Source organism: Tribolium castaneum, chromosome 6 (genome assembly GCF_031307605.1).
Source record: "Tribolium castaneum strain GA2 chromosome 6, icTriCast1.1, whole genome shotgun sequence".
Taxonomy (NCBI): Eukaryota; Metazoa; Arthropoda; class Insecta; order Coleoptera; family Tenebrionidae; genus Tribolium; species Tribolium castaneum.
The window spans coordinates 3,590,029-3,598,365 of NC_087399.1; the positions used below are offsets into that span (position 1 = coordinate 3,590,029).

Here is an 8,337-nt window from a genome sequence, read left to right on the forward strand (position 1 = left end):
CGACATAGTTCAAAAGTCATCACCAGAGGGCGTCTAGTTAATTTTATTTCCGAATTTGAGCAACAATAAAAATAAATTATTTTCGGAACGGTTTCCTAGGCAATAATTCCCAGTGTTGGCACATCTACACATTGTGATTTTTTGGATGAATTTTAATTTTTTTAAATTAAAAAAACTGCTAAAATCTGATAGCAAATTTAAAAATAATTATTCATCGTTTTGTTACGGATCGATTACCTGGTATGGAACATAAAAACATAAAAAAATAATCAAAAACTAAAGACTAAAACTAAATTTTAAAATATGACTTTAAGAATTTTTTCAACATTTTTCCCTTAATCTGCACTTGCTAATTTATTTATAAAATAAAAATAATTTATTAAAGTTTAGAGCGTGTGTCGTTCTCAAATTAAAGAAAAATATTTTTTTATAAGTAGTTTTACTCGTATAATAGAAATCGTTAATTTTTTTAATTTTTCTTAATACTTATAGAAACGAGCCTACCACAAAAAACTAATAATAACACAAATTTTTTATTTTGTACTCTATGCATATGATTTTTTTAAATTTATTTACACAATTCCTTATAATAAATATCAGTTAAGTAGAAATATAAATATTAATTTTTATTGTTGTTTTAAAACAGGGAATGCTTAAATGGCGATTTGAAAAAGTAAATTAAAAAATAAAAATAATAATAAAAAATAAAAAAATTAAAATGTGGTTACTGTTTAAAATTTCAAAGTTGGCGTCGATTTTTTGTAGTTCCAAAAGTTCAGCCATTTTGAAAATAATGTAGTTAAACTCAAAATTGTTGATTTAAATCGGGTACAAAATTTGAAAAGTCTAGCTGTGTTAAAAGTTCAAAATTTCCTAATGTAGGCTTTAAAATAGTCACCCTGTACACTATAAAATATACATGAAATGCACTTGTTTTTCGGGTTAGAAGAGTTCGGATGAGTGGGGTTTAACTGTAGTTGTTTTTTCGTTGACAGAGGGAAAGAGTGCAGTTACTTGTCGCCTCCGTGCAATTTGCGGGCGCCTGAATTGTTTTCGTTAAATATGTATTCGTAATTATAAACCGTGAGCTTCCGGCGCACTTTATGATAAATATTCAACAGTGTTTGCTGTGTACACCGCCTCTAAAATTATCCATCAAGTTGTAAGTTCGCGTTAATCCCCTAACACACATCAGAGTTGGCCATACTCCGTCTTAATCTTGAGCGTTGCCATGAATATATAAACCCTAAAATGCTCGTATAAAGACCATCTCGTCTCATCTATGAGAATGGTCCTTTTGGAAAGGAAAACTCCGGGTCGAAAGTTACCGTCTAATAAGCTTGTTTGCGCTAAAGAGGCGGACGCCTTTTACGGGCTCCTTACTAATTTTAGACCATTTGCTTATTAAAATGGAGCCGTGTCTTTAGTTTTATTTTCGCTTTCTGCTTGCTTACGTCTTAATGCTTTATGGCTCGTTTGACGGGAAAAGAAGCGACTTAAGTGGTCTTCGTCTCGAATTTTGCCCACATTATCCTAATAATACAGCCGTGTCGTCGCGTCGTCAGCGACTTGTGTTTGTAAACAGCGCCGAACTGATTAATCAAATTCCGATGTTGGGCGAATAATGGACAGGCCTTCACTCACTCGCTGAGTTACTCCACTTTTTAATAAATGGTGTTATTAGCAAGTCAACGGAGTGTTAAAAAATGTTTGATACAGCCGACTCTGTCGACAACAGATGCTGTTTTATTGTTTCATTTCCTTACCTAACTGATATCAATCTATCTTCGCCTTCAACAACTATTTTCATCCAATACCATTAATCACCATCGTCAGACCTGATGGGATCACCAACCTTCAGATACCATTAAGGATTATTAAAATCATGAGAGCCAACTAGAAAATTTTGATCCATTTTCAAACTGAGAACAAACACCAAAAAGCGAAAAAACTCCGTTTAACAAAGTTAAGATTTAACTGATGTTTAGTATAAAGCGATTTCATCTTTTCTACAGCGAGTTTTGCCGTTTTTCCAAAATTAAATGTTTTTAACAAAACTGCGCTTTTTAAATTATCGTTTCCGGTTACAGCATAAAAAGATTTCTGTTTTTTTACAGCGAATTTTGATCTTCTTGAATGAAAATGAACAAATTGAGCATTTCTTTAAAACAAAAGCACAACTTTAACGTATTTTTCGAAAGTTTACTCAATTAAAAATAAAAATAATGAGCTAAAGTGTCTTTTTTGCGATTATTTAAAAAACCTTAAGAAATAAATAAAGAAGATATTGATAAAAGTTTTTATAAAAATTAATGTTTTTTGATTGGCATCGAAAAAACAAGATTATTTTATTTGAAAAAACTGTGTTTAATTATTTTTTGATCATTATCTTAAAAAAAATCATAGCAGCCTTGCAATTTGACAGTTGACAATTTTGAAATTTCGAAAAACTTTCTTAACTTTCGGTTATCAAAGCCCAAAAAAATTAGTCATTTACAGTAAAGGATTCAAGAGCTGTGATATTTTAGATAAACTCCTGTAAGTACGAATAAATATGCATAAAAAATTAAAACAAAAAAATGAAAAAAAATATAACGAAATAAAATTATGGGAAATAAGTACTAACAACTTACTCAGTTTCTAAAAATGAATTCAAAAAATTTAAAAAAAGATGATTACATGTTAAAATTTTAAAGCTGGCGTCAATTTCTTATCGTTTCAAAAGTTCAGCCAATTGAAAATAATTGATTTGGATCGTATAGATACGATTAAGGATTATTAAAATCATAAGAGCCAACTAGAAAATTTTGATCCATTTTCAAGCTGAAAACAAACACCAAAAAGCGAAAAAACTGTCATACTTATAACAAAGTTAAGAATTAACTGATGTTTAGTATAAAGCGATTTCATCTTTTCTACAGCGAGTTTTGCCGTTTTTCCAAAATTAAATGTTTTTAACTAAACTGCGCTTCTTAAATTATCGTTTCCGGTTACAGAATAAAAAGATTTCTGTTTTTTTACAGCGAATTTTAATCTTCTTGAATGAAAATTAACAAATTGAGCATTTCTTTAAAACAATTGCCCAACTTTAACGAATTTTTCGAAAGTTTACTCAATTAAAAATAAAAATAATGTGCTAAAGTGTCTTTTTTGCGATTATTTAAAAAACCTTAAGAAATAAATAAAGAAGATATTGATAAAAGTTTTTATAAAAATTAATGTTTTTTTATTGGCATCGAAAAAACAAGACTATTTTATTTGAAAAAACTGTGTTATAATTATTTTTTGATCATTATCTTAAAAAAAATCATAGCAGCCTTGCAATTTGACAGTTGACAATTTTAAAATTTCGAAAAATTTTTCTTAACTTTCGGTTATCAAAGCCCAAAAAAATTAGTCATTTACAGTAAAGGGTTCAAGAGCTGTAATATTTCAGATAAACTCCTGTAAGTACGAATAAATATGCATAAAAAATTAAAACAAAAAAAAATGAAAAAAAATATAACGAAATAAAATTATAGGAAATAAGTACTAACAACTTACTCAGTTTCTAAAAATGAATTCAAAAAATTTTAGTTATTTATTTAATGAGTTTGAGTGTAAATCGGACGCTTTATTTCACGCGTGGATTTTTAAACCACGAGTGAAAACGAGTGGTTTATCATCTACGAGGCAAAATAAATGAACCGATTTATACAAAAACGAGTTGAATACAACATTTTATTCTTCGAAATAGACACAGCAAGGCCTAAAATTGCTTTAAATTTGTTAAAAATAATCTGTCGTTTCGTACTGAAAAATGCCAAACAGTTGTCAAAACTTCCTTACACAGGAGAAAAACCGTAAATTTTGACAGTGTCGAAGAATAAAAAATTTTAAGAAAAGATGAGCGTCAATTTCTTATCGTTTCAAAAGTTCAGCTATATTGAAAATAGTTTAGTTAAACTTAAAATGATCGATGTGAATCGTGTAGAAAATTTAGAAATGGTCTAGCTATCTTATTAGAAGTTAAAAATTTCTAATGTAAGCCCTAAAAAATCAGTGTGTATTTTTTTTAAATGTAGGTATAAAAATTTTAATTTTTTTTATTAAAACAATTGGCAATGTGGTAATCCAAAAAATCGATAACTCAGAAAACTTTTGCAATAATTAGTATCATGATTTTGCATAATCAAAGTTTTACTCACAAGTTAACCAAAAAGTTAGCTTGATGTACGTATTTCAGTTTATGGAAACAATGAATTCGTGACTTAAATCAAAAAAATAATTGTGTCGTGACTAGAAAAATAGCTGGTTAACCCGTGTCAATTTTACGGTCAAGTTGACCCCCAAATTAACCCCGGTTAAGACAAGAAATGTCTGAAATTCGAGGCATGAGCGACTAACATTCGGATCAATTAATTATTTTCGTGATTTTAATTTAGTCGGTGATACGGGTAGCATCCCCTTTGGCATCAGATCTCGTCTTGTTTTGTATATAAACAATAATGAATTAATAAAGGCGTATGATATTAAGTCGGCATAAATTTAGTCTGATAAAGGGTATGGAATCATAGAAGCGTAAACAACGGAGACAGAATTAGGGAAAAGGGGACAAGCAAGAGGATAAGGGATGAAAGGCCGAGAACGTTGGAAGAGCAAGGGGTTGGGGATGTAGCTCAAGCGACAATAAATCAAGACTTGGATTTAATTAAATCTTGCATTGAAGTTACGCGGGTGGCCGCTCGCCGCGCTGCGGTGCCCGATAAAGATGGAGCACCTCCTGACGGAGAAGGATTATTGCCTTTTTACTGCACTTGTACGACAGATTAGCTGATAACTCCATCCATCCCTCACGGCATTTTTCAACCTAATAATAACTGCAGCGGCTAGCACACGCTGTACTGCTGAATAAATGATCAGTTTGTGCACAAAAACGGAAAAATTTGCATCGGAAGTGTCTGAAAGGCGAAGGTGTATCCGGAGCCTCCCTCTCGCATCCGCTAAAGACTCGGCTGGTTTACCTATAAACTACCCTTAATTCCGACATCCCTCTAAATTACAATCCCCATTCTTCCAGCTTACTTTATTTTCCCTTTACCTCTCGCAGGGGTAACTAAATAACCGGCCCATTATGTCCTGATGGAGGGCGAAACGAAAGAGGCCCTTTTTACCAGACGACATTAGACTGTGGGGGCCTCAGACGAGCCCGATGCGCAATATATGATCCTGCAAAACTGCCGGATTTACATATACATGTGTTTTACGGGCCAATTGGTCGTGTTTTCGGCTTCGCTCTTTTGATTTTAATTTCGTTTTATGGCCTTAAATCTTTGTTTCCGACCCAGAACGCAAGACATAGGCACGGCTTCCGGAATTACCATGCCATCGCCTTAAATCGACCGGAAAATTAATAACAAAAAATTATACATGGTGCAGGAAAAAACACAATGTTATTAGACGACTTTGAGCGGCAATTCCGGCAAGAGCAATGCCACTGCAGCGATAATTACTCCACATTAATCAGATATAAAAATAATCCCCATAATCGTATTCATTTATTCGCCACGTATCGCATTAAAATTTAAATTATGACTAATTAACTACAATGACATCAAACTTTCCATTTTAATTGACATTGTTACTAATTCACTTAAACTTTGAATCGCAGTCAACAATCCGAGCCCGTTGTAAAACTTCCATTACTAGTGTAATTACGACATAATTACTATGGAATATCTCTTATTTTACCACAGGGTTATTACCGTTTTCTAGATCACTTCGCATTCAGTACACTACTGCATAATCATCAATAAATCGTGAAGGTTAATACCGCGAGAAAAAATATTGGCCTCGCGATTTTCGCTATATCTACCAATCGGAAGGGCAGAGGTTTTAGTTCCGAACAGACGTCGATTGAAGACAAATTGCCAAAATGTACAAAGCCAGGTCTCTAATTGTTGTTTTGGTGCTATTTGTTCTGTTCTTATCAGTTAATTCTCAAGGTAACACTAGACAGAATGATAACAAAAATTTTATTTTACGAATTATAGGCAGCAACACTGGACCTGTTTTGTTCCCAACTGTACGGAACGACCCCAGCAATCCCACACCAGAAAATGCAAACTTCGACTTTTTCAAATAATGGCAATCTCTATTAAACGCAAAAATAAACGTTAATTTTTAATTGTTGTTTCATTTAGAAAAAACAAACTCGTTTTGGAAAAACGAAATTCACCTACGATTTTTGAAATATGTTAACTTAAATAGTCAAAAAACCAAAAATATTTTTAATATTGTTAACTCAATTTTAAAATCACTGATTTAAATTAGAAGTTTAAATATTTACGTAAGAAAAAAATAAAGAATTTAAAAACTGACAAACAATTTATATGGTACAGCTTACGTTGTTTTGTACGCCGTTACATTTATTAGAAATTTTTATATTGTCAATAAAATTAAAATAAAATAAAGATAAATATTCTGAGTGTTAGATGACCATGTAACAAAAAATTTAAAAAATACCTACTTTTTTTTTATTGTAAACCTTGCGCACTTTTAAATTGAACATTTTTCCTGATATGATACAAACCTATTTTTTTTAAATAGTAAAACACACCACTTGCATTCCTTACTTTACATCAAAACAGCAAAATTTTTTTAAGTATTTTTAACAAAATACAATTTAAAATATATACAAGAACCCACATTATTTAACAACAATGAACACAGTATGAAAACTATACCCGTACCTATAATTACCGTGTAAACTGTTCAAAAAACTGAAAGGTTAAACAATTTACTATAAATTATGATAAGAAGTAGACAAAAATAAAATATTGTTATTTCACCACCCATACGATATTATTAGAGACCGGAATCCTAAGACGCAATTTTTTAATTTAAAAATTAAAAATATAAATATTCAACACTTTTTTTACTTTTATTAAATATGTAAATTGACTTGTTGTATCATAAAAATGTTTTAAACATTTTACAGTTGTGTTTAATTTAAAATGCGTTATTTATTTCAATTTTTTAATTAGTATTTACTTTAATAACATTTACATCAGATTTTTTAATTTTATATTTATTTCAAATTTTTCAACGATTATTTTATAATCGTTTCATAAATTTTTCAGTTTATAAATGTTCTTATTTTGGACTTCTATATTTTTTTCAGTTTTTCAGTCGCTTATTTGTTCAGAATTTCAGTGTGTTAATTTTTTAGTTTTTTTGTGTTTTAGCATTTTAGTTTTCTAGCATTAAAGTTTTTAAGCTTTAATTTTTTCTGCTTTTTAGTTGAAAATACCCTAATTGTATGTCAAATTATTTTTTAAAGTTGCATTACTGTCTTTTAATGTTGAAAATTTATGAGTCCTTTCAATAACACGGCATTATTTTAATAAAATCTTTTAAAAACATTTTTTTCTTACTTTGAAATTTTAGTAAATACCTAGAATAACAAAATTAGAACCAAAAAAGTATAAATGTTTGTAAAAATTACTCCAAAAATTGTGGAAACATTAATTATTAACAAACTATACAAAAAATTCAACATAAAAAATCTACTGAAACTAAAAATATTAATTGAATGAAAAAATATTGAAGATGCAGTGATGCCTAATTTTAGTATAGTCACGATCAAAAAGAATGACAATTCTACCAACCGAGCCGGATATAAAATGTCCGATAAAAATCTTTTAGGTCATAAATTTCAACAAATCTTTTAATTTACAAACTACAAAAAAAATATGGCTGCAGTTTTAAAGGTGTCATTCTTTTTGATCGTGACGGTACTTGTATGTATTACCATTGTAGAGAGTTCAATTTCTAGAATAGAATTAATTTTTACAGAGAACAATATTTAGGTTCAACAATTAATTAACATCTTTATAGCTTTTTCTAGAATACATAATTTTACGTTTTTTACAAAACGTATTTAATTTTGTTTTTAATAAAATTTATAGCAATAACAACATTTATTTTTATTTTTTTTTTGTAGTGGAAATTAATAACAGTATATTCCAAATTACCAAAACTTAATATCTAATTTAATACATTTACAATTTTTTCGGGTGATTTCTATAACTGCTTACAGATTTTTTTATAATATTTTTAAAATATTTATCTAATTTACACTTAAATAATTTTTTAAAACACGTTAACGCTCTGTTAGTAGCAATTAGACGAATTTTCAAAATTAATTTAAATACGGATATGGTTTTCTCATTAATTCCTGTAAAACATTAATTTGATAATAAAAAATTAAAAAATATTGAGAAAGTGACTTTATTTTTGCAATACTTTAATTTTTCTTATTTTTTGGAAAAAAGGTAAAAATGGTAGATGCGTTCC

At 29.4% G+C, this 8,337-nt stretch overlaps 1 long non-coding RNA gene across 5 annotated transcripts; it reads left to right on the top strand.

Annotated features, from left to right (window-relative positions):
- Positions 1-2,523: 2,523 nt before the first annotated feature.
- Positions 2,524-6,166, top strand: LOC103314008 (uncharacterized). 5 transcript variants are annotated; one of them, XR_010334569.1, is made up of 3 exons: positions 2,524-2,538; positions 5,755-5,984; positions 6,033-6,166. It is a non-coding gene; the product is annotated as an uncharacterized LOC103314008 (long non-coding RNA). The 5 variants fall into 5 exon arrangements; XR_001575337.1 differs by lacking the exon at positions 2,524-2,538 and adding an exon at positions 3,432-3,446; XR_001575335.2 differs by lacking the exon at positions 2,524-2,538 and adding an exon at positions 5,675-5,689 and having other exon boundaries at positions 5,736-5,984.
- The last annotated feature ends 2,171 nt before the right edge of the window (positions 6,167-8,337 follow it).